Here is a 27,966-nt window from a genome sequence, read left to right as displayed (position 1 = left end):
CCCCTAGTCCAGGGCTATGCTGTTCCTCTAGACCCTCTCCCCCACCCACACTGCTTTCCTCCCAGCTCTCAGCTCATTTCTTCACAATGCCATCACTGACACCACCCCAGACTGGATCCCTCTCATATTTTCTCGTAGCTACGTGTATTTTTTCTTCACAGCACTTGTCCAGAGTTTGTATCTAAATAACTCGGCTTATTTGACAAATGCCTGTCTTCCCCATTCTAGGCTTCCTGAAGCAGAGGCCGTCTGTTTTGCTGATTATTTCATTTCACTGCCTGGTGCCAGGCAATAGCATACAGTGGACTGAATGAGTGAGTTCTACTCCCTCTTCAATTTTCTTCACCATTTTTTTCATTTTTTTTTAAACTGAGTATAGTTGGCACATAATTTCTTCACTATTTTTTTTATTCTACTTTTTCTTTTTAAAGAGAGAGAGAGACTGTGCATGTGAGCAGGGGAGGGGGCAGAGGGGGAGACAGAGAGAGAGAGAGAGTCTTAAGCAGGGTCCATGCCCAACACAGTGTTCAGTCTCAGGACCATAAGATCACGACCTGAGCAGAAATCAACAGTCATTCGTTCAACTGACTGACCCACCCAGGCCCTCTTTCACTATTTTTAGACCTTACTTTATCAGTAAAACTTTACTAAAACACACACACGTTATCAGTCACACTTCTCCAAAGAGCGATAGCCTACTATGTGTACCCATTCCTTTCTGCTTTTCTCAACGTCCTTCTACCCCTAGAACTCCACTGAAAGCAATCTCCTAAGGCTTGACAATAACCTTCTCCTAATGAACAAATTTAGTGGCTACCTCACGATCATGCCCACTCACTTTCCTTCAGTGGACGTTTATGTCCTGCCTTCCTTCCCTTGATTTCTTCCTACCTATCTCTTTCTTGACCCTCTCTCTATTCTTCTCAGCATTTCCTCAAGATCACCTTCCTTTCCATTCTGGTCTTTCCTTCTGACTGACCTCCCTGTCTGTGTTTATGATTTTATCATTCTCCCAGTCCCCAAGTTGTAAAGATCACGCTTGCAAATATTCATTTAATCCATGCCACAGGTTCCCTCTGGGGAAGAGATCTACTGTCCAAGTTTCAGTTCGGGTTCTCCTTAAGACCTAGTTCTGGACCACTTCCACCTGCCCCCTCACTCTTGTCTATTCTGTCCACCACAACATTTTTCAAACAGAGCCCAGGCATATCATCTTTCCTTCAAGCGACATCAAAAACAAGTAATAAAGCCTCAGCTTGACTCTCATGGACAACAGGCTATTTCCCCCTGGAAAAAGTGAATAATTCCTAAGCACATCTAAGAGTTCTCTACTTTGTCCCCTTTGGTCACACGCAAACCTGTAACTGCATCGTCCGCATTCACTCCAGGCTAAGTTTTATCCGTATTTCCAAGAACATTGTAAATACCTCCTCCTCTGCAGAAGCTTTTCTGATGTCTTAAATCAATGGGATCTGTCACTCTTTCACCTCTCATAAGCCACCGTATTGGCTTGGTATCATAATTATTCAAGCTCCAGAGATAACACCATCGTATAAAGTCTTTTAGAATAAGAAGTATGGGGGCACCTTGAAATCGCAGATTATACTGAACTATATTCTCCCTGGTAAAAAGATTCTCTGAGGGAATTGTTTTCAGAATTTAAGGATTTATTTTGTTAGGGCTCTTAATAGCAAATAAATAATTTTGAAGAAATTACTTAAACTTTCAATTTGAGGGGCACCTGGGTGGCTCTGTCAGTTAGGCATCTAACTCTTGATTTCTGTTCAGGTCATGATCTCACAGTTTGACTGTTTGAGCCCCATATCGAGCTCCGTGCTGACAGTGCAGAGGCAACTTGGGATCCTCATTTCCACCAGAAACAGCTGGTGCAGAAAGAATTCTATGACTTCTCTCTTAATTCTATGACTTCTCTCTTCTACCTAAAAGCAAGTCATAAAATTTCCCGTGAGAAAAATGTCCTCCCTGTATCGAAAGGAGAATATTTTCATCACAGCCTGCTTCGAGTCCAGACTCAGAAACAGCTTTTGTTGTGCCCACCTTTCTTGTGATACTCTTGCCTTTAAATTGTTAACGTTAAGGCAGGGACAAGGACATCGCTCCAAGCATTTTCCTAAGTACGCTCACTCTTCAGGACAATTGAGATTCAACAGTTACTGTTTAAAGGCAACCACATTGGAACTATGACAATGGCCTTGAGCCCAGCATTTAGTGTTTACCTGCCTTACTGTGATGGCCTGGCTCTTGGGTTCTCTTTCTGCTTTAATTCAATTTGCTTCTTTCATTCAGTTTTTTTTTTAATCTAGACTTTCCCTTCCTTTGATCATCTACATGCATTTTTTTTTTCTTAGAACAATGAAAAAACTTGTCTCAACTATCTCCCTTCTCATATGAGCCAAGGAGTGATTTGCTCAGGGACAGGGGTGCAGAATCAGGAAATACATTCTATTTTCTATTTTAGAATCAGTCATCTGAGCATCACTACCTCTCTGCCCTGCAAAATCAGTGGAGTGTTTTAGGTGCTCTTTGAAGCCAGTTGACTGTCGCTGCTCCCCATTTTCCCCAAACATGAAACCTCTATAGGGGGGGAACACAGCTGTGTGTATCACCGTCTCTCAGAGGCAATGACTGTGAGGTATGGCAACAGCGAAATCCAAATCTCTTCCTTATGGAGCCCTCCAGCTCTCTTTCTTCTCTTTGGGCCAGTGGTTCTCCAACTGCCTTTGCTCCACAATCACCAGAGAAGCTCTTAAAAATCATTCTGCTCGCTGGGGCGCCAAGGTGGCTCAGTTGGTTAAGCATCGGACTTCACTCAGATCATGATTTCACAGTTTATGAGTTTGAACCCCGTGTCAGGCTCTGTGCTGACAGCTCAGAGCCTGGAGCCTGCTTCAGATTCTGTGTCTCCCTCTCTCTGTACCTCCCCTATTCACACTCTCTCTATCAAAAATAAATACACATTAAGAAAAAAAAAATTTTTAATCAATCTGCTCAGTCCTCACCCAGGCCAGCTGAAGCCGACTTTGAGATGACCTGCTGAGAAATCCCCTGCTCTTTGTCCCTGGAAGGAGCACCTTTAAGAGCTGTGGTTTGGAGAGCCTCTCCCAGGGCAAGAGACCCAGAGTGCTGTTAGTATCTGAAATTCCAAGTATGCTAAAAAGGGCAGGGGATGTGAAAATGAGATTTCAAAAACAGTAAGATTTTATTTATTTATTTATTTATTTATTTATTTATTTATTTTTAATGTTTATTTTTGAGAGAGAGAGAAAAAGACACAGAGTGTGAGTGGGGGACAGGCAGGGAGAGTGATACCACAGAATCCGAAGCAGGTTCCAGGCTCTGAGCTGTCAGCACAGAGCTTGAGGTGGGGCTCATACCCATGAACTGTGAGATCATGACCTGAGCCGAAGTTTGGCACTTAACCGACTGAACCACCCAGGCGCTCCAACAGTAAGGTATTTTTAAAACTTACACTCAAACTAACACCTGCATACATACATAGACATACATGTATATAACTGTGCCATTCATACGACAGTTTCAGGATGTATTTAAAAAATTCCTTCAGAGTGCTGATGCATACGGGCACTTGTACCCCAATGTTGATAGCAGCACTCTCAACAATAGCCAAATTATGGAAAGAGCCTAAATGTCCATCAACTGACGAATGGATAAAGAAATTGTGGTTTATATATACAATGGAATACTCCTTAGCAATGAGAAAGAATGAAATATGGCCTTTTGTAGCAACATGGATGGAATTGGAGAGTGTTATGCTAAGTGAAATAAGTCAGACAGAGAAAGACAGATACCATACGTTTTCACTCTTATGTGGATCCTAAGAAACTTAACAGAAGACCATGGGGGAGGGGAAGGAGGAAAAAAAAGTTACAGAGAGGAAAGGAGGCAAACCACAAGAGACTCTTAAAAACTGAGAATAAACTGAGGGCTGATAGGGGGGCGGGAGAGGTGGGAAGGGGAAAGTGGGTGATGGGCATTTAGGAGGACACCTGTTGGGATGAGCACTCGGTGTTGTATAGAAACCAAATTGACAATAAATTTCATATTAAAAAAATAATAAATAAATTAAATAAATAAATAAATAATACATAAAATATAAATAAATAAATAAATAAATAAATAAATAAATAATAAAATAAAAAATAAAAAATAAAGTAAGAAATTCCTTCAAATTGTACTCCAGGCAGTAAGGCCTATTAATGGGCCAAACATATAAAATCACATTTTGAGTAAATTCTTAGATTCTGCTAGTGTATCACTGTGCCAGTAAGTATAACCTAATTTGCAGGTAACATTAAAAGTAAGAATTTAAGATCCTATAAGAGTGAACGGGGGCTGAATGGCATCAACCCCCAACACAGGCCTGCACTTAGAGACAACGAACAGAAAGCAAGACAGCACAGAGCACACAGTAAGTGCTGGCTATTACAATTAGTTCCTACTCACTTCCCACAACGCTAGGGGGCAAATATGTGAATTCAGAGACAAACTCCTGTGTTCATAAAGTCCCAAGGTGATCTCTCCATCCACCAACTTCTTTTTTTTTTTTTAATGTTTATTTCTTTTCGAGACAGAGAGAGACTGAGTGTGAGTGGAGGAGGGGCAGAGAGAGAGAGAGAGAGACACAGAATCTAAAGAGGCTCCAGGCTCTGAGCTGTCAGCACAGAGCCCGACGCGGGGCTTAAACTGACAAGCCCCGAGATCATGACCTGAGCCAAAGTTGGACGCTCAGCTGACTGAGCCACCCAGGCGCCCCTCCATCCACCAACTTCTAATAACCACTGTTTTGTTAAACATGACTTTGGTTGCATCACTTATTCAATGTCTGTTTACCGATGTGTATTCTCTGTTTTTACAAGCAGCACACTGAGAGTGAAATTCTAGAGCAGGCATTCTTAACTTTGTACCATAAATCCCCTAGAGAGGCTATGAATGCCATAAAATACAAAGTAAAATACTATATGTCTGTGTGTGCATTCCCCTTGCTTTGAAAGGTATCAATGGCACCCATAAGATTTTCAGAGGGATTCACGGTCCTCCAAATTTAAGATTTTCAATATAAACTACTGGTATGACTCACGCCCATTTCAAGTTGCACACACAGTGCAGCATCTCAGATTCTTGAGGCATTGGATGACCAAGGACAAGCCAGGATCCTAGCCAGAATCTCATCTAGAACACTTGATCTACTTGATCTGATGCAGGTCCTTTGCCCTCTGTATGTGTTTCCTAGGCTTGCCATGACAAGGTACCACAAACTGGGGGGCTTAAAACAACAGATTTTTTCTCTCATAGATCTGGAGGCCAAAAGTCTGAAATGGAAGTGTTGGGAGGACCATGTGGCCCACAAAGCCTGTAGGGGAGGATGCTTCTGGTCTATTCCAGCTTCCAATGAATGGCATCAGGCACTCCTTGTCTACAGCAGCAACTCCAAACCCTGCTACGGTCTTCACATGGCCACTTCCTCTGTGTCTCTGTGCCCACATTTCCCTCTTCTTATAAAGACACAAGTCATAGTGGATTAAAGGTCCACCCAACTCCAGCATGACCACATCTTAACCAATTATACCTGCAACAACCCTACTTCCAAATAAGGTCACATTCTGAGATACAGTGGGTTTTAGGACTTTAACATGTCTTTTGACAAGGACAGAATTCAAACCATCACAGGCTATATTCTCTCACTTACTTTGCTTATAGACATGAAGGAAGAAAGGACAACCAGCAGGCACAGAGATTTCCTCTGTCCTCAATCTATGCTTAATACTTTAACCTTCACACACCCCATTTTTAACAAGGAGGACACTGAGACTCAAGTAAATCAGGTCCACCTTATTTAGTGATAAGGACTTATAAAATTCCAAGGTTGAAAATGAATATAAATACAAGTTCCCCTGACAACACAGTGCCATTCATATGTGGTTTGAGATAAAACTAGTGTAAAATACAATAACAAATCCCAGAAGAAAATACGCTCTCTGGGCAAATAAAATTGTACTGCATGTTATAATGTGTTTTAGAAACTGAATAATATAGTGACATCAATAACTTAGATTAAACATTTATGACCTGGTGAGAGATCCTCACAAGTAGAGCAACACTAAAGCAAAAAGGCTTACCATTAATGATCCTGCAACTATATACTTATTTAAAGTCATTCGGAATCTATAAAATAGCATTTTTCAAGTTTTATATTCTCTTTTCTGGTTATTATGGTGTTTTACAGCAGAAAATCTATTAAAAGAAACATAAGGGGATGCTATGCCATCATTTTTGTCCCTGGGAAAAAATATATACATATTTATTTATATATTTATAGTATATTATATTGTAATATATTATATAACGGGCATAAAATGAAACATGGTAAAAGAAGATTCTCTTACATGAAACCAACTACATAAATTAGTAATTTATGACATGACAGAGTATTAATGAACTAAGCTTTGGAAAAACTCCATAAGCATTAGAAAAACTGTATGCATCACTCATAAGTGGAATTTAAGAAACAAAACAAACAAAGGGAAAAAAGACAGGGAGAGGGGGATACAAACCAAGAAACAGACTCTTAACTACAGAGAACAAAGTGATGGTTACCAGAGGGCAGGTGGGGGTGGGGAGAATGGGTGAAGGGGATTAAGAGTACACTTATCAGGGTTTTTTTTTTTAATGTTTATTTATTTTTGAAAGAGAGAGACACAGCGTGAGAGGGGGAGGGGCAGAGAGAGAGAGAGACACAGAACCCGAAGCAGGCTCCAGGCTCTGAGTGTCAGCACAGAGCCCAATGCAGGTTTGTAACTCACCGACTGCAAGATCATGACCTGAGCCGAAGTCAGACGCTCAACCAACTGAGCCCCCAGGCAACCCAAGAGTACACTTATTGTGACGAGCACTGAGACAAGTACAGAATTGTTGAAACACTATATTGAACACCTGAAACTAATATAATACTGTGTGTTAATTATAGTGGAATTAAAATTTAAAAACTTAAAAAAAAAAAAAAAGAAAAAGAAAATTCTAACACAGCTACTCTTGCAAAAAGCCATTTGGTTTTCTTTTACTGAAAGAGAGCATCTGGATGTATTAACCATCTTTATCTTGGTAATCACTCCACAATATATATGCATATCAATCATCATGTACATTTTAAATATATACAATTATATTTTTCAATTATTCCTCCATAAAGCTGGGGGGGAAGAGCATCTCAACACAGTGGAAATCAAAACGACATGAACTTGTCATTTTCCAGACCAGGCACAAGGACAGTGGAATTGAAAGTATCAACGATGTCCATTAAAACGCTAAAATTAAAAGATTTTAATAAAATATAATTTTCCTTTATTACATTTCAGGCGTAATGTTTTCTTAGTTTAAAATTTACACAAGCCCAGTCCTTCAGAGTTCATCAAAGAAGCTGTGGAGAACAGCAAAAAGGGCATTACTAATCTGAGTAGGGAAGGGAGGTGATTATCTAATCAGGTTGAGCATGAAGAGGCACAGAGCAAAGGGAAAAAGAAACCACAGCACAGATCAGGAGACGCAGGTGTCCAGCCCTCAGAACCAGAGCTCTCCATCAAACCTTCACACACTCAGATTCTGTGCTGTGTAAACCATCAGGGAAACAACCAGCATCCCCGGTTGCTCGATCAGAATGAAGGCTTGGTTCAAATATACTAGACCCCTTAAGAGAGAAAACCCACCCAAGTTGTAACCGGAATTCACTCTTAATTTGTTTAAAAGGTAAGAAAAAAATACCTGGGATTGATGTTGATTAGAGTAAGCATGTTCATTTCAAATAGGACTAAAAGAACAGTAAGTTTCAACTCCAATATGTATATAACATTTTTTGTGACTACATGTTCACTTCATAAGACATGTATAGAAGAAGCTATGTACTGCCACAGAAAAAGCATAACCTGAGCACAAAAAGCCACGGTCTACCATCAACCAGATGTGTGAAAACTTGAACAGTCAATTAGCTCTCTGAGCTCCGTCTTTCCAATATGTATTTTTCTTCCAACCTTTTTGTTTTATGCTGTTGATGACAATTTCACTATTTTAAAATATCTCTTTCCTTAAGTCAGTAGTTATCTTTTATCTTTAGTTTTAAAAAGGTAGGGGGGATGTGCTCCTGGACAGCTCAGTTGGCTAAGCATCTGACTCTTGATTTTTGCTCAGGTCACGATCTCACAGTTCATGAGTCCAAGCCCTCCAAAGGACTCTGTGCTGACAGCATGGAGCCTGCTTGAGATTCTCTGTCTACCTCTCTCTGCTCTTCACCTGCTCTCTCTCTCTCTCAAAAATAAACATTAAAAAAATTAAATTAATTTAATTTAAATTAAAAGGTGGGGGTGTGGGATACCTGGGTGGCTCAGTGGGTTAAGCGTCTAACTCTTGCTTTTGGCTCAAGTCATGATCTCATAGTTCGTGGGATCAAGCCCCAATGACAACAAGGAGCCTACCTGGGATTCTCTGTCTCTCTCTCTCTCTCTCTCAAAATAAAAAATCTTTTAAAAAAAGGAAATACTGTGATTCATTTAAAAAAAAAAAAAAAGGTAGGGATGTGAGAAGCCATGGTCAAAAACCTTATATTTACAAAGCAGTCACCTGCCTTTAATCAAAACATGGTAAGTTGGCAGATTCAATTAAGACCTAAAATAAAAGGTCGTATCCCTTAACAAAGAAATGCCAACTTTCAAATCACTAAGTTTATCATAAATAGAGGCCTAGAGAGAAAACAAAATATTAACATGAAATTATCTTTAACAGGGCTATTAAGTCATTTTGGTATGTAATCAAAGAACTAAATTGGTTTCATGACCAAAAAATAATCAAGTCCCCAAAATGTGGTATGAGACTTAGAATCAGTTGTTTGACCAGTTTGAAATAAATATTGCTTTGAATTAGCTGTGATTTAATTTGCCATGAGTTTTGCATCCCCAGAAACTCACGAAGGAAATTAGCTGTTAAGATGAACTCAAGTATATAGTTCTTCTGTTAATCATTAATGACGCCCTGTTCCACCAAAATTACATTTCCACAGCTGCCCACCACAACAGTTTGGTTGTCTCTTGAAGACTAGAGCTAGAGTCTGATTCAATAATGGACACTGTAGCTCACCTTCAGTTATAAAGCATCAGTCTATAACTGGTAGCCCTGTAGATAAATGGATAGGAACCCACTAACCAAGCATAATGTCATCAAGAAAACCACTCACAATTTTTCTGGTTACAGCATCAGGTTACTAAACATACTGATTATCTCTAAAGACAATGCAAGAAATACCTCCCCTGGCTCTGCTCCCTCAACCCCAGTTCAATTTTTAATTCAACTTGTAAGACCAATCAAAATATAGTCATATTTGATGACAGGGAAGTTACAAAAGTTGGCATGTAATGCTCTCATGTGTTGGATGTTTTACAAGTACTGTTTTATTTAATCATCACAACATAGCCATAAAATAGGTAGTGAATATTAAATCCGTTTCATAGATGAAATTACTAAGGCTTAGTAAGATTAACTAATTTCCCAAAGCCACACAACCAGAACAGGGATTTCAATTGGTCAGACTCCAGAGCCCACAGTTAAGAATACATGCTCCGGGGGGTGCCTGGGTCTTAGTTGGTTAAGTGGTTAAGCGTCCGACTTCAGCTCAGGTCATGATCTCACGGTTCGTGGGTTTGAGCTCCACATCAGTCTCTGTGCTGAAAGCTCAGAGCCTGGAGCCTGCTTCAGATTCTGTGTCTCCCTCTCTCTCTGCCCCTCCCCTGCTTGCAATCTGTCTCTCTCTCTCTCTCTCTTTCTCTCTCAAAAATAAATAAACATTTAAAAAAATTAAAAGAGAATACATGCTCCAGAATATATATTATGCATATGAGAAGATTTCATTTAATTCCTTTTGGTGAAAAAAACAATTTTCTAACAACAAGATGTGTGTTTTTAAATACATATGTGTGCATAAAATAAAATCTACATTTATCCATAGAAAATTAGCTGAAATGACATACCAGAGGCATTAAGAGTCCTTATTTCTGAGGGATAGAATCATAAGGAGAATTCATTATTTTTCATCTATATTTTCTAATTTAGGTTGTTTTTTTTGTTTGTTTGTTTTTATTAAGTAAGCTATCTCCACACCCAACATGGGGCTTGAACTCACAACCCTGAGATCAAGTGTCACATGCTCTACCAACTGAGCCAGCCAGGTGCCCCTGTATTTTCTAACTTTTCAACAGTGATTTATATTTTTTTGATGATAAAAAAGAACAAAGTGGGTGCCTGGGTGGCTCAGTCACTTGGGCATCTGGCTCTTCATTTTGGCTCAGGTCATGATTCCAGGGTCATGGGATCGAACCCTGTGTTGGGCTCTGCACTGAGCATGGAGCCTGCTCAAGATTCTCTCTCTCCCTCTGCCCTTCTCCCCTGCTCATGGACACTCTCTCAAAAAAAGAAAAGGAAAGAAACAAAGAACAAAAGTATTTTAGTTACAACAATAACATGCAGAGTTTACACTGCCAGATAAGGAAATCATAGATTAGACATACTTTAATGATGAGTTTAACAGAAAAGAGAAAAACTGAAGGCCTAGATGAATATGTAATGACTGTAAATAGCATGAAGAGATGCTCAACATCTCTCATCATCAGGGGAACGCAAATCAAAACCACAATGAGATGTCATCTTCTACTGGTGAGAGTGGCTAACATTCAAAAAAAAAAAAGAAAAGAAGAAATAACAAGTGTTGGCGAGGACATGGAGAAAAAGGAACCTTTGTACCCTGTTGGGGGGAACATAAACTGATGCAGTCACTGTGGAAATCAGTAGGGAGGCTCTTCAAAAAAATAAAAATGCAGCTACCATATGATTCAGTAACTGCACCATTGAGTATTCACCCAAAGTAAATGATAACACTAATTCAAAAGATATATGCACCCCTATGTTTATTGCAGCATTAAACAAGATACGAAAGCAATCTAAACATCCATCGATAGATGAACGGATAAAGAAAATGTGGTGTAGGGGCGTCGGTGGCTCAGTTAGTTAAGTGTCTCTTTTTTTTAAATATATTTTTTAATGTTCATTTATTTTTGAGAGAGACGGACAGAGAGACAGAGCTTGAGCAGAGGAGGGGCAGAGAGAGAGGAAGACACAGAATCTGAAGCAGGCTCCAGGCTCTGAGCTGTCAGCACAGAGCCAGACGCGGGGCTTGAACTCACACACCGTGAGATCATAACCTGAGCCAAAGTCAGATGCTTAACTGACTGAGCCACTCAGGCTCCCCAAATTGGGGGTCTAACTCTTGATTTCGGCTTGGGTCATGATCCCAGTGTCGTGGGATCAAGCCCCATGTCAGGCTCAGCATTGAATGTGGAGCCTGCTTAAGATTGATTCTCTCTCACCCTCCACCCCTCTCCCCCACTCTTGTTCACGCTCTCTCTCTCTCTCTCTCTCTCTCTCAAATAAAATAAGTAAATAATAAAAAAATAAAATGTGATATACAAAAATACACATATCTCCACATGTATATATACACAGAATATTTCTCGGCCATAAAAAAGAATGAAAGCTTGCCATTTGCAACAACATGTATGGACCTAGAGGGTACTATGCTAAGCAAAATTAAGTTAGACACAGGAAGACAAGTACCATATGATTTTGCTTACATGCCAAATCTAAAGAAAAAACATGAAACAAATAGAAACAGAAATAGACTCATAGATACAGAGAACAAACTACAGGTTGCCAGATGGGAGAGGTATGGAGGGAAAGGCGAAAAAGGTGAAGGGGATTAACAGGCATAAAATTCCAGTTACAAAATAAAAAAGTCTCAGGGATGAAAAGTATGGCATGGGAAATTCAGTCAATAATAGTGTAATAACATTGTATTGGTAGAGATGGTGACTACACTTCCTATGATAAGCGCTGAGTGATGTACAGAATTGTGGAATCGCTATGTTGTACACCTGAAACTAATAACATTGTATGTCAGCTACACTTCAATAAAGAAGATGTTTTTAAAAGACTGTGAAATCAGTATGGACTCATAAAAGTCACACTGGGAAAGTCTTGTAGTTACATTTGAAATAGTTACAAATACCAACTGGGGCTCCAGTATTTTCTGAAGAGCATCTCATGAATCAATTTCTTTATAAGTCACAAATGAAAGACAAGAAGTATTATTATGCGAGCCATGCTAAGAGGAGACGTCATTCATCTTAACAAGAAATTAACATTCTTGAGCAAAAATGATCATAGGATCTGACCTGTCACCTCTCTCCGGAAGGAAATTATATGTTCTGAATTCCTCAGTCTCTGGATAACATAACATTAAATCAAACAGTTGAAAATAGGGACAGACGTAATATCTCTGATAGAAAACTCTATGAATCAAAGAGTAAATCTCCCTCGTTCCACAAATGCATCCATTTCAAGCTATCTTCCTGAATCTTCTGTTCTCTCAACTGCTTGAATTTATTACTGATTGAAATTTGTATCAGTAATGATCATTAGAGCTATTGTGCATTGTAATCCATTTATAATTTTTACTAATTCAGCCTACACCATTCCCCACATGCAATAGCTTCCTAAAATAGAGTAAGGGAGTGAAAATCAGGAATACTCTATTTTGTGGGTAGCTGCAGACTTGTTTGCATTAATCATCTTTTTTCTGCACAGGTCACCTCTCAGAGTGGGACCTCCAGTGGCTAATCCTTGTTCCTTTGCCTTTCTGTCTAAAGCCTGAGAAGGCGAGGATACAGTCAGGGTCCATCAGTGAGGGCTAGAGGTAGAAACCTTTCAGTGTCTCCCATAACACAGAAATGTAGCAATAAAGAAAAGATGCTGGGGGCACCTGGGTGGCTCAATCAGTTAAGCATCTGACTTCAGCTCAGGTCATGATCTCACGGTGTGTGAGTTCAAGCCCTGCCATTGGGCTCTGTGCTGACAGCTCAGAGCCTGGAGTCTGCTTCAGATTCTGTGTCTCCCTCTTTCTGTGTCTCCCACCCCTGCTTGTGCTCTGTCTCTCTGTCTCTACTCGGTCATTTGAAAAATCAGTGTGATCACATCAGCACTGTGGAAACTTGTGTTAAAAGACGGTTTTTAAACAGATAAAATCATGATTTTCATACAAATACCATATGAATACATGTCAAGATTTTATCTAATTCATTAATTAATGACAGAATCGGTAAGATGTCAAAAACAATCCCAATGACTTTCCAAAGGATTTTCTATACGGGCAAGGCTGAAACGAATTTGCTAATAGATGCAAAAATGGTCACTATCCAAGGCAATCAAACGTAATATTTGGAATTGTCTGGGGGGGAAGGTATCAGTTACATTCCACCTACCTGACAGAATTTATTTGCATCGCACTGAACAGGGACCAATTGCTTTACTCTGCACATCAAACCTCTATATCACCCAGCCATCTTGGTACCCACTTGTAAGTACTTCACAATTTTTTTCCAACACTAGTACAATCTAGATGTCCTCTAGTCCATTCTTCTGGGTTTAGATTCTTCCTTAATATCCAGTTTAACATCCGAGCCCTGGCCCCTACGCCATGGCAAGTCCTGTACCTTCCCAATGTAATTAACATTTCCCCTTTCCTTATTCCCTAAAGCACCACTAACAGTTCCCCTTTCTTTATTCCCTAAAGCACCACTGTAGGATTTAATAGATTCCTCCCAAGGGTTTGGGAATAACAGAGGGGAAATGACAACACAGCATAAAACAAGATCTTAACATTCTTAAAGTTAATTTGGCCATCTCCACACATGGGAATTTCTCCCTGGCTGCTTTACTCCATAGACCTCATCCAGTTGCCGAAACTCCACACCCTTAGTCCCAGAGTACATACCCCAACAGAAGAACTCCAAAATTTGACAGAGCACTTTGGCACTTTTCCTATCAAGTGCCTTTTTCCAGCTAAGGTCACAGTGGTGGTGGTCGGGGAACTTGAGTATCATAACCTAAAAAAGCACTGTCGACGTTTTTCTAAATAACGCAGGCTGAATTTCCATCCTGAACAGGGGAAGAGCCAGCCAGAGCTTTGAAATTATAATTTTCCTTAAGAGGCTCCAGATCAAATCCTCGGACAGTGCTCCATCCACCACAAAAGTATACAAGAGAAGGAAATATTAGTGAAATATATATGTTCCCCATTTCTGAGCAACCCACATGAGTAAGGTCATTTTCGCCCCATGATGATACAGATAGTGTACATAAGTTAGACGGTAAATACTTTTAAAGTTTAGAGGTCAAATAGAAGCTATGAATATGTAAATCAAATTTTACACTGTTATTAAATCACCAGTTAAAGAAATATTTTCTGCTGAATATTTCTAGAAGTTAGAATTACAGATTTCAGAACTTCTAAGATGTAGACAATCATAAAAGTAGCTCATTTTTAAACGTATTATGTATACTTCCAATAAAGGAAGGTGGCTTCAGTCAATGACACCTCTTCATCAAATGACACAAATCATCAAAACGAAAGATGAAAGGACAAAAACAATAAAGGAACATAGTAGGAAGGAAATTTCCCTTTGTCTGTTGTTATTACAAAACTCTCTCACATACAGCATGGCCTGATTCTCGTGCCCTCACCTAGGGGAGGTTGAGCCAAGGGAACATTGCCATTTTACAGACAAAGTACCTAAGGCTTACAGAGGCTACATGATTTGTCCCCCACCCAGAGAGTTTGAACTGGGGGACAAAATTGATGTCATTTCCCAGTGGAGGTCTGGAAATTACATCATCCGACTCCAAACTCAAAGACCGTTCTTTTCCACCACACCACGTTGAGCTTATGGAACGTAATTTTAATTATTGGAATACAGGTATAACCAACAACATGCTTTTGGAATTGTCTAGCAAATGCAATACTTTTAATACTAAGATGCTGGGGGCACCTGGGTGGCTCAGTTGGTTGAGCATCCAACTTCAGCTCAGGTCATGATCGTGCAGTTCACAAGTTCAAGCCCTACATCAGGCTTGCTGTTGTCAGCACAGAGCCTGCTTCGGATCCTCTGTTCCCCTCTCTCTCTGCCCCTGCTCCACTTGTGTGCTCTTTCTCTCTCTCAAAAATAAATAAACATTATTTTTTTAAAAAATACTAAGACCCCGGGCGCCTGGGTGGCGCAGTCGGTTAAGCGTCCGACTTCACCTCAGGTCACGATCTCGCGGTCCGTGAGTTCGAGCCCCGCGTCGGGCTCTGGGCTGATGGCTCAGAGCCTGGAGCCTGCTTCCGATTCTGTGTCTCCCTCTCTCTCTGCCCCTCCCCCGTTCATGCTCTGTCTCTCTCTGTCTCAAAAATAAATAAACGTTAAAAAAAAAATTTTTTTTTTAATAAATAAATAAATAAATAAATAAATAAATAAATAAAAATACTAAGACCCTAGACTTGAAGTTGATTAGAAATTTGCAATAAAACTTCAGCATCCCAGAGAAATACCTTAGAACTATAAGACCCACAACCTACATAAGCAAACATTCCTGTAATTGCTATCAGCCCTCTACACACGGTCCCCAACTCCTCAAACCTCTTGACACTTGGCCACACTTCTATCCTAAACACTGGGTCTTAAATTACTGAGTTACTGTGGAGCTGGGAAATCTGAAGTACCTTGTTCTAGGAACTGTGACTGTTCTATCACCCTTCCCATTCAAATCACGGCAACAGAAGACATGTCGAGGCCAACAATGAAGCCCTCCAGCTACTCCGTTGGTAATCTGGCTGCTAAATCCTTTTAATTGCACTGATCTTCAACACAGGAACATCCGTACTTCCAGCTAGGCTATCATCCCAGGCCATTTTCCTTTCTAAATTGCGGCTACATTTTTCCCCACACGCCTGCCTGTGCTGGATCAGCTCGTAGTAAATCTATGTGCGGTACAGGAAACATCTCACAGATAATGAATTTCACCGATATCTCCCAAGAAATGTCGGTCATCACAGCTCCATTATCCTCGTGCTGGCAACATAAAATAAATTAACACACTCGCTAGTGTTCTCAGAGTGTGTGTTTTTTGGAGTTTTGTGTTATTTTTATAATAGTTATTCTTTGGACATACATATATTCGTGTGTGTGTGTGTGTGTGTGTGTGTGTGTGTGTGTGTGTTGAGAGAATGAGAGAAAGAGAAAGCTTGCACTTACCAGCTTCTCTTTTGAGTGAGATCTACCTACCTCACCCAAGATAATACTCTTGAAAAAATCACTTCTGCTGAATCATTTGGAGCTTGCTGTTGGAGAAAGAAGCTATTCTAAAACAAGCTCGTACTTAACGCTTTGGAAAGAAATTGACTTCTTAGAATTTTGAAAGGAAGAAGGAATTTCCTGAAGCCTCAACTCTGCTTTAAAAAAATCACTCTTTTCTAGTGTCACCCACTCAAAAAACAATGAGAGGTAAGTAAATTCAACTTTCACTTAAAGTCAACGTGAAAAACTAGCTATGTGTTTTTTTTTTTCAAACTTCTTTTAAATCTTTCAAAATTACTGAATTCTAACCTCTCCATAAGAGCTGCTTTGGGGACACCCGGGGAAGCTCAGTCGGTTGATGATCTCAGCTCAGGTCATGATCTCACTATTTGTGGGTTCAAGCCCCACATCAGGCTCTGTGCTGACAGTTCGGAGCCTGGAGCCTGCTTTGGATTCTGTCTGTCTGTCTTTCTCTCTGTCTCTCTGCCTCTCCCCCCCTCTCAAAACATAAACGTTAAAAAAAGCTGCTTTTATTGTCTTGCCACATTTCTTCAAACATCAAAATCTCATAGATTTGGAACGAAGATTAAACATACTAATAGACACCAGTTTTACATCAATTTAAGGTGAAGCATCTTTCTGTGTCTTATTATATGGAAGCAAGAATAATTTACTTCGTGAAATCAAACATCTTCCCGAGTTATTACATTACAAGTGAGGAGGTCCTCACCTGTAGTGCCTCAGCTTCTCCCCTGCAACTGCTTCCCTCGTGAAAAAGTACTAAATTAGTGCTTAAAAGACTGAGACTTATGTGCATCAATTCACCAAAAACATGTTTTTTTTAAATGAGATAAGTAGTTTGGGTTCTTTCCTTCAATGACTAAGAATATGGTCCATTCTTTCTTTAAAATTTACCAGGAGTAGTGTGTGTGTGTGTGTGTGTGTGTGTGTGTGTGTGTGTGTGTGTAAGAATAAGCAAAGGTAGAAACAAAGAGGAAGGAACAGCAATTTTTTCAGAAATGTTAGCACCCTTGTACTAGGCAGACTTCACCCAGAATGAAAGAAAAACAGACCTTGTAGTGGAAGGTCCAGAGTGGTTAGGTCCAGCACCTTGCACGTATATTCCATAAGGTAACCATGGCATTCACTCTCCCAAAGACAGAGACTGAAATATCAACCCTCCATCTCCAAGCACGAAAGCCCCTTTTTACCACCAACACAAGGAATCCAGGACTCCACTGGGGTCCAAGAATTATCCTTGGGGCATTCCTGGGAAGCATCTTCATTGGGTGTCCAAAGGGGAGCTAAATTTATACGCCCAAGTCATGGCTCCTAAATTACTTCTGGGTAGGCTGCAAATGAGATGACATAGAACAAGTAGAGCAAAATACCCAGTCACGTGAAGACTGACTGTCAACGGAAATTGGTCTTAGACTCTTTCAGCTCCCGGGCACTCACCCAAGCCCATCGCTGACAGTACTCTCTGCTTCAGCCCACTCAGGTGGCTGCGTTATTACCCCTGCTCTGGGGCCCCCTGCACCCGGCCTCCTCCCCGCTCTTCTCCACATTGCCAGCTTCACTTCTGTGTTCTCTTTACCCAGGTGCACCAGAAGGCTTCTCTCATTTCCTTCCATGACATCTTGAATGACTCTTCAGGAAGAGCTTCAAATACACATAAAGTCAAGACTGCAATCATAAGCAATAAAAGAATGACTCCAGGAGCACCTCCTGGCTCATCTGACATCTTACTCTAGATCTCAGGATCATGAGCTCAAGCCTCACGTTGGGTGTGGAGCCTACTATGAAAAAAAAAAAGACTCCCAACCCATAGAGGGAGAGTGGGTCATTTGCATGGCTCTGTTGTCAGAAAACATAACCTCGTGATTCTTTCCCCCTCTTCGCCTTACAGAAAGAACCACAGAGAAAGGATAAAAGTCACTACAGCCAACATTCATTCACATTCTGCTCTAGAAACTAAGTTTCCCAAACACGTGCCAAGCTCAAGAGCAACAGTTGAATTACATGTTCTGTCCACAATTTCAACCTTTTTGCCCTTCATTAGAGCAATACCATGATAGGAATTAGTAAGGGGATGGGGAAATACAGACAGAGAATTGAAAAAAAGGTAAAACATTACCACGTTATCGAACTACAGATGATGCGGCCGTACGGCAAGACTCCAAAGAGAAAAAAAATCTACTCTTACTGAGGAAAGCAGGCAAGCGACAGAGGAGGAAAGGCAAGAAAGAGCTGCCAGCCTGCTCTCCCCATGTGAGTGGAAGAAAGCGGCTTTTCTCTTTGAAAAGCAGATGAAGGTTAAGCCCTTGGGGAACTCTGACTGATGATTCTCTTTCATGAACCAGCACATCTTAAACACATTTCCCTTGAGAAGTGGCATCATCATTTCATTTCATGGTCAAGGTCACTAAAATGCTCCAAAAATAAGTTGGAAGCAGGGAGCAAAAGGAAGAAAGCAAAAAAAGCAGCTTTGACAACAAAATGATGATGTGAGCAGGTACATTGTGCAGCGGCTCAAGGCTCTTATCCTGACAGGTCATTTAGCCCCTGTGGATGTGGCCTTTGTGTCTCTTTCTTCCCCTAATGACTCAGCCTGTTTTCAATGGCTACACCCTCACGGGAACAAAGATGACAGAGGACATGCACAGTAATCAGAGCAATTAGTTTGGGACGATCACGTAACACTGATCCTAATACAAAAGGACACAGTTCAAAGAAAAACTCCAAGTCTGATGTTTCTTCAGGGTCACTGTCACAGGCCCTGGATGTGTGTGTCACGGTCAGCCTGGACTGTTACAGGGAGGTTGGCAGAAATGGACCCAGCACAGGGGGACCTGGGGGGTTCAGACTGTTAAGCATCCAACTCTTGGTTTCAGCTCAAGTCATGATCTCGCTGCTCATGAGATCGAAGCCCGCCTTGGGCTCTGCACTGACAGCTCAGACCCTGCTTGGAATTCTCTCTCTCTGCCCCTCCCCTACACACACGTGTGTGCTCTCTCTCTCTCTCTCTCTCAAGACAAATAAATAAACATTTTTTTAAAACGGGCCCAGCATGTTAAGTGCACCGGATCACCCAAGCCAAGCTCGGGGACATCCTGGATGTTGATTTTTCAGTCTTTAATCCAATACCAAGTCCTGTTCCTTCCTATCCTGAAGCCTCACGGATAACTGTCTTCACCGCTTCATTCAGCCTCCGCCCAGGCTGCAGTTCTCTGCCATCTGCCCCGCTGCCTGCAACAACTCCCCCATCCTCCGGTCACTTCCACACTGCGGCCCAGTCTGCGTTCCATTGCCAGAACCGTCTTCCTAAACCCCCATTGCCTCTTGTTCTTTCTCACCAGTGTAAAACATACCACTAAATGCACCACTTTTATGCATCATCATGGATTTGGGAAGCATGGTCTTCCCATAGCATCTTCGTGTCCGCAGCCCCCCTTCTCCAACCCACTGCTTGTACACTGGTTTCTCCTCCCTGCACCCTGCTCCACTAAGGCTCTGCCTCCCAAGTCCATCCACATGCCTCCACTCGTGAAAACCCACAGCAAGATCCCATCCTTCCCCTTCAGGATCTTAGTGCAACTTGTAACACAATAACCAAGCTCTCTGGGAAACTCTCCTGGGCGGCTTTGAAGATCACACTCTTGGGGCACCAGGGGGCTCAGGTGGTTAAGCATCCGCCTCTAGATATTGGCTCACATCGTGAGATGAAACCTCCCCCCCCATGGGGCTCCGGGCTGACAGCACTGAGTTTGCTTGGGATTCTATCTCTCTGTCCCTCCCCTGCTCATGCTCTCTCTCTCTCTCTCTCCCTCAAAATAAATAAGCAAACTTTAAAAAAGTCACACTCTTAAACATCCTCCCTTAGATCTTTCTTTTCTGTCTTCTTTTCCAAAGTCTCCCCTCCCAAACCTCGAACTTTTGTGTTCACCAGGTCCCATCCTAAGTGAAACTTCCATCTTTCTGTCCCCAGGGCCCAACCTAGTGGCAGCCCCTGCACATAGAGCCCCTTAATCAATGTTATTGGATTACAGATTTTTTTCAGATTGATGATGTTATTTATCCCAAATCTCCCCACTGTGTGCGGGCTAAAGTTCAACATCCTCGGTCTAGAATTAAAAGTTTACAGGGCACCTGGGTGGCCCGGTCACTTGAGGGTCCAACTCTTGATTATGGCTCAGATCATGATCCCACGGTCACCGGAGCGGATTCTGCATGGGAAGTGGAGCCTGCTTAAGATTCTCTCTATCTCTCCCTCTCCCCCACTCACGTGCACTTCTCTCTCCCCCTCTCTCTCTCAAATAAAAAATCAGTGAATAAATAAAGCTTTCTACCATCCATTCCTTCCCTTCCTGTTATACCTTCCCACTTCCCGTCTCCAACAAAAACGTTTCCTCAGAAATCCCTCACTGTCCCTTCTCACTATCCCAAATTTGGACTCTGAGACTTTGTTCAAGTAGTTTATGTGTCCTGATAGACCCTTAACCTCTACCCTTTTATGCCTACACAAGTCATACCCATCTTCCATGAACTGGTTCAAATTGTCTTCTCAAAGGCCTGACCACTCAGAAGAAAAGCCATCTTGCCCTCCTTACACTTTCTATCAGTTCCTCTCAAAAACACATTTGGATGCATGCTTTCATGGTTATGTACTCACCTGGGATGGGATATGGGAGGAAGATCTATAGTGGGGATGGCAATGGGAACTATGAAGGAGTGTAAGTGTGTGTAAGCATGAGGTCTGGGGGTTGTTTACTTAGGAGGCAGTTTACTCATTACTTGCTAATGGACATCCCTATTGTCAAGTACAGCAACAGACCTCTACTTGGGGCTCAATAAACAGGTAGAAACTGATTTTAGGGGAGCCTGGATGGCTCAGTCAGTTGGGTATCTGACTCTTGATTTTGGCTCAGGTCATGAGCTCACAGTCATGGGATTGGGCCCTACATTGCACTCCATGCTGGGCATGGAACCTGCTTGAGATTCTCACTTTCCCTCTGTCCCTCCCCTGTGCTTTCCCACACTCTCTCTCTAAAATAAAATAAAATAAAGTAAAATAAAATAAAAAAATAAATAAAAACAAGTATCTCATTTTCTAGAAGGAAAGAAAGAAGAAAGAAGAAAGAAAGAAAGAAAGAAAGAAAGAAAGAAAGAAAGAAAGAAAGAAAGAAACTGATTATAAACTGCCAGTCTTTATATGGCCCAACCTGAAGGATCTCATTGTTATGAACCAAATGTTTGTGCCCCACCCCCAAAATTCATATGCTGAAATCCTAACCCCTAATGTTATGGTATTAGGAGGTGGGCCTTTAGGACGTAATTAGGTCATGAAGGTGAAGCCATCATGTGTAGGATTAATGTCCCTATAAGAAGAGACACAAGAGAGCCTGCTTCCTCTCTCTCTGCTCTCCGCTCTGTGTGGCTATAAGTCAGTAGCATCCAACTCAGAAGAAGGCTCTCACCAGACCCTAAGAGTGCTGGCACCGTGGTCACAGACTTCCAGAACCACATAGATATAAATTTCTGTGGTTTACAAGCCACCCAGTCTATGGTATTTTACAACAGCAGCCCAAACTGACTAAGACACCATGAAGCACTCCGTACTCTCCAAAACAAAACACTGGGTATGCAGTGTATGGCATGAGGTTCCTTGAGGAATTGGGAGAGGAAATCATTCAATTACTTCCTCCCAGGCCCATCAACAGATGAAGGGATAAATAAACTGTGATATATACACACAACAGAATATTATTCAGCCATAAAAAGGAATTAAATTTTTATATACGCAAGCATATGGAGGGACCTTGAGAGCACGCTTAGAGAGACCAGACCCAAAGGGTAAACACGGTATGATTCCACGTATATCTGAAATACTGAGGATAGGCAAAGTCATGGAGTTGGAAAGAAGAACAGAGGTTACAGGGGAGGGGAGGGCAGGGTAGAGGGGGAACTGAGAACCACTGCTTAATGGATACAGAGTTTTGGTTAAGGATGATGAAAAAGTTTTGAGTATAGGACGGTTACACAACACTGTAAATGTATTTCATGTCAGAGAATTGTACACTTACAAACGGCTAAAATGATAACTATGAAGTTATGTATATTTTACTACTAAAAGAAAACCCCAACAAATTAAATGAGGCCCCCTGATGAGCAGACTGTGGAGAAGGCAGGAAGCCTGGTTGGCCTTGCGTGGCAATCACTTCACATCTTCCCCTTGGACTGCACACCCACACATGAACCCAGCCGGCTGAGACACAGGAAGTCTCATGCGGTCTCACAGTGTGCTGACCCTCCCTTTGGCATCTCCATCAGTGGGCAATTCCTCCCGAAAACACACTGTGCCAGAAATTCGAAACTCACCAGAGCATCTCAGCAGCGAGGCTTCTCTGCAGGGAGAAGAAAAAAAGATTCAGTCACCAGGAGACTTTGCCTCTCTCTTTAGTAGTAGGTCATGTTAAGCAAGAATCTCCCACCCTTTGGGCTTCAGCCTACCTAGTGGGAGAAATAACACCTACCTTGCAGGGCTATTGTGCTATTTTGTACTCAACAGACCTACGATACATAAAACACTTGCAACAGTGTCTGGCACAAAGCAGGTTCTCAATAACGGTTGTTAATAGTCATTATTCTTATTGTTTTATTAATAGTTGTAAATAGTCATTCTTATTAGTCTACTCTTCTCTTTATTTTACCAGCAGTCTGCCTCCCAGGAATGGAGTCCAGAAAGTCAACCTTTTTGTTTTTTTAATGTTTTTAACGTTGATTTATTTTTGAGACAGAGAGACAGAGCATGAACAGGGGAGGGGCAGAGAGAGAGGGAGACACAGAATCGGAAGCAGGCTCCAGGCTCTGAGCCATCAGCCCAGAGCCCGACGTGGGACTTGAACTCACAGACCGCAAGATCGTGACCTGAGCCGAAGTCAGACGCTTAACCGGCTGAGCCACCCAGGCACCCCCAGAAAGTCATCCTTTCAGACATCATCAGGAAACTGACACTTGCTCTCACTGGCTGAATCCCTGAGAATGAGGAACTGTATATTTCTCAGAGACGTGACGGTTCTGTATCAGAAAGAACACACTGCAAACCACTGACTGGTGTTGGGAGTCACAGAAAGTGACAAAGGAACAGACCTGGAGAGAAAAGGTTCAGGACTTCTGAACCTGGAGTCTCAATGAGTGATGAACGTTCCTAGACACCCCCAGGCAGTGCCTGTCTCAGAATTTCTGAAGACTAGAACAGCCATGCTATTGCAGTCGGTGATACCACATCTAAACCTAAAATAACATGTCTGACAAATGCCCCCGAAAATGAGAAAATAGCATTCGTTATGCACTTGAGAATCGGCTCTCAGATGAGATGAGCCTTTCCCATAAGAGGGGACTGTCTGTCCTTCACACGTATTCTCTGGCCGAGGTGTGCGTGTGAGGTAACTTCAAGCAGAGATAATGATGGAAATCAGGGATGAAAGAATTATTAGGTCAGCAGGCCCACTGCAATATTCAAGAGAAGTTAATTGGATCTTTAAAATGAAAAACGTAAAACAGGAAGAGTAGTTACTGCTCTGCGCTGAGCACTGACAGAGCAAAGTCAAGTGACACGCACCATCTTCGGGTTTAGAGGCAGAGAGGGAGTCCAGAACATTTTCCATCTTTGGGAGGAAAAGGCTCCCCGAATTTCCAGCACGGATGTCCTCTTTGCCCTTCACCCACACCATGTCTGTGACCATACTCTAACACAGATGCTGACAAAGAGAAACACAAGAACCTTGGGGAGATCGTGCAAACAGCAGAGCATGTGAAGGAATGGTGGGAAAGTATCATTTATTGGAGGCACCAAGAAACACTGCTTGAAGAGGCAAAAGTTACCAGGTAGTAGGAAGACCACTCTCTTCATAAGGGAAATAAATAGAAATGTTGGATTAAATCCTTTATTGTGCCTTTTGCTCAAACCTGATATCCACGTAGAACCGCCACAGAGAAATGCCCACACATCATGAATTATATAAACACATCTGGAAGATTCTGGATGGATCATTCAAGTAACTTAAATGCTCTCGAGACTTACAAAATATGTTAAAATATTTGAGGATAAAATGAAGGAAAAGGGGTAAGTGAAAAATCTTGAAAGCATCCAGCTTCATGCACTGTCTTTATATCTTTGATAAAGGGACTAGTTTAGTATTTTATGTTATTCAACACATATTTGGTGATACAGCAATTTCCACACAACCGATGATGGGAATAGGAATAAGATATAAGAAGGAACACTAATTATTTTAGATTCATCAATGTCTATTTCCACTACATATTGTTATGAACACATACACACATACACGTGTGGGTATACATATATTCACATACACATACATATACATGTAATAGAAGATAATATTTATCACAGATGCCCTATAATTCAATCATTTCAAAAATCTTTAGGCGCACTAATTTACTTAACACCCATACCTCCCTAAGAAGTAGGTACTATCAGCCTCCATATTCGTACAGACAAAGAAACCGAAACAAAAGAAGTTACTAGCTTGGGCAACATTTCCTCCAGAGACCATTTGGGAGACACAGACTCCAGAATCCATGTTCTTAACCAACAGGAAAAATGACACAAACACAAGGCGTAAAGAGCACGTGCCCTAGGCATTCCCAGGTCTCAATCGGGCACCAAGTGGGCCTTCTGTTATCCACTGATCACACCGAAACTATTGCAATAAATGTTCAAATAAACAATTGCGGAAAAACTGTATGACACTTACGCTGGTTTGGAAAATCTGGAACAAGATAACCCACTGAGGTTTGAACATATTGTGTTAAATATTTTCTCTTCCTCTTGTCTTCAAAACTGTTTGGAGTTTTCATGAGCTGTAAAGACTCAAGGGAACAAGTCAAAGTATCCTTGCAGAAATTCTGAACACCACTAAAACTAGCTGTCAACCATAAATCAGTATCTAGCTATTTCCAACCTATTTATAAAAGCGTAGCTGTGAAATACATCTAAAATACAAATCTGAGCACATTTATCTAAAGATGGTACTTTTAGCAACAACCTTTTCAAACAAACCAATGCTGACTGTCTAAAGCAAAATAATTGCATTGTGTCAAAATGTTGGGGGAGGACTATTTAAGTCACCCGTGAAGCTGGTATGATAAATAGCGGAATTTCACCGGATGGCAGCTTCATTCCAGCCACCCGAGGGCTTAACGCTAGCACCAGCCCAGATCTGATGTTTATTGAAAGAAAAAGAAACGTGTCAGAACCAGACGACGTTTCTGGATTTCCAGGGAATATTCTCAGAGGTACTAACATTTCATGCTCAAGATGAATTCAGGACTTGGTGATCCACTCTAGCATATGTTCTATATCATATTCTGAATCACTTTTCTTTTCAGAGGTATTAGTCTATTGTCCTGGAAATGAGACAAATGCCACATGTTTCCAATGCCCCTCCTATGTTCGCTCTCAACAACTGCACACATTAGCTTTATTCAACAAAATCAACCACAAAAAATCAATACAAAAAGAATTTTCAGCCTCTTTGAAGCTCAAGATTTATAGAAAAGTAGATGCGTGCCAGAACCATATGAGGTTCTGAGCAATCACAGATGTCGCTTATTGGTATTGTTTCATTCAACAACAATTTTTTGATCACTGGTTCATTGTCATATATGTTCAGCTGGGAAGCTCTGGGCATTTTGTTTAATTATAGCTGACAACCTGTTACACATACAAAAGTCTGATCTCCATTACAACCCGTAGCTTTTACATAGAAACTTACGATAATCTAAAATAAGAGATCTCTGGGGCGCCTGCGTGGCTCAGTCGGTTAAGCGTCTGACTTCGGCTCAGGTCATGATCTCTCAGTTCATGAGTTCGAGCCCCGCGTCGGGCTCTGTGCTGACAGCTCAGAGCCTGGAGCCTGTTTCAGATTCTGTGTCTCCCTCTCTCTCTCTGACCCTCCCCCGTTCATGCTCTGTCTCTCTCTGTCTCAAAAATAAATAAGCGTTAAAAAAAAACAAAATTTAAAATAAGAGATCTCTGAACTGCTTTTAAGTTGGGGCAGGGGGGAGCCATATTATTTTCTAATTTCTAAGTGCACAGAAATTCTCTGGTTTGTCTACCAACAAGAAAACATAGCATTTAAAAACAACAGCATTACAAGTTCTGCTCATTTAAGTCAAAGTCTAGGTTTCAAATATTTTACATATATATAGATATATATGTATATGTGTACACACATATATAATAATAAATATAAGTGGACACCAGCCTTCTTTTAAAAAGGCAGTTCAACATCCACATAGATTGGTAAAGACAGCTACTAATTTTTGCCATCACGCTATATTCCAAAGGCAAAAAAAAAAAAAAAAAAGCCATTATTTTCTGCTATAAGCAAAACCAAAGAAAGGTCAAAGGCTACTAGTGAACACAACTTCATTCCGTGAGTTATGGATTTATGTTACCGTGGTTTTTCAAAATGCACTTTGTAGGAAGGAGGTAAAGTATAACTTATAAGCTTTTGGGTACTCTCTGACTTTATGCACACTGTGTGCAGTAGAAGTCCAGAGGGGTCGGCACAAACCTGTCTGTAACTGATACTGTCAGCTTCGGTCTACTGAGTCATTCTATCCAGGGTACCCGGTGATTTGTGTATTGGAGGTAATCTTAATAACAACCTTTCCTCATCAAGAAACTAGGTCAAAGAATTTTATACACTTGCCCTAGAACCATGTGACGGCACATGAAGAAATGTTTGCTGGCCCCAAACTTACATTTTTCTGACTGTGAAGCTGAGCTCTTTCTTCTAAATCACGTTCCTCCCAAATGCTAATCAACGGCGCCCACCCTAATGCAAATCACTCAGTACTGCTTACATCTTCATTTTTAAAAGCCACAATAAGGTGTGATGAGGATGTTAACTAGACTTGTTGCAGTGATCGTTTCATCAGATATACAGATATCAACTCATTAAGTTGTACACCTGGAAATGAATATAATGTTACATGTCAATTATATCTCATTTAAAAAGTGATAAAACTATATAACAAGTAATATCAAACTCATGGCAAAAATGACAAAGTTAATTTAAAAATGAGTAACTTCAGGGGCGCCCGGGTAGCTCAGTTCATTAAGCGTACGACTCTTGCTTTCAGCTCAGGTCATGATCTCACAATTTGTGAATTTGAGCCCCGAGTGGGGCTCTGTGGTGACAGCATGGAGCCTGCTGGGGATTCTCTCTCCCCCACTCTCTCTCTGCCCCTCCCCTGCTCATGCTTTCTCTCTCAAAATAAGTAAATAAACATTAAATAAATAAATAACTTAAAAGAACTGAGGAACAGAAAGCAAAGTCTTAGGCTAAGGGTTCCCCTTTACCACTGTAACCACCTACCATATTAAAGTTAAAACCATGCTAGTATAAATCTCTTTTATTTTGGATTCCTTTCTCTTACTTTAATGGGAATTTCCAGGAAGAGAAGTGTATGAAAGAGAGGTGATATATTTTCTAACATTGATACAAGTTCCCCTCTGTTAATATAATCAGCATACCAATCACTTGACTCCCTTCAATGATTTATTTTGAAAACGCATGGACCTTGGAAGGCAGAAAAATACATTTAGGAGATCTATGCAGCAATGTTTAGAGAGGCGCGGGTCTATAGATCTATACATAAGGTAATTTTATAAAGTACAATATAA

Source organism: Neofelis nebulosa, chromosome 1 (genome assembly GCF_028018385.1).
Source record: "Neofelis nebulosa isolate mNeoNeb1 chromosome 1, mNeoNeb1.pri, whole genome shotgun sequence".
In the NCBI taxonomy this organism is placed as follows: domain Eukaryota; kingdom Metazoa; phylum Chordata; class Mammalia; order Carnivora; family Felidae; genus Neofelis; species Neofelis nebulosa.
This window is presented reverse-complemented; position numbering follows the sequence as displayed.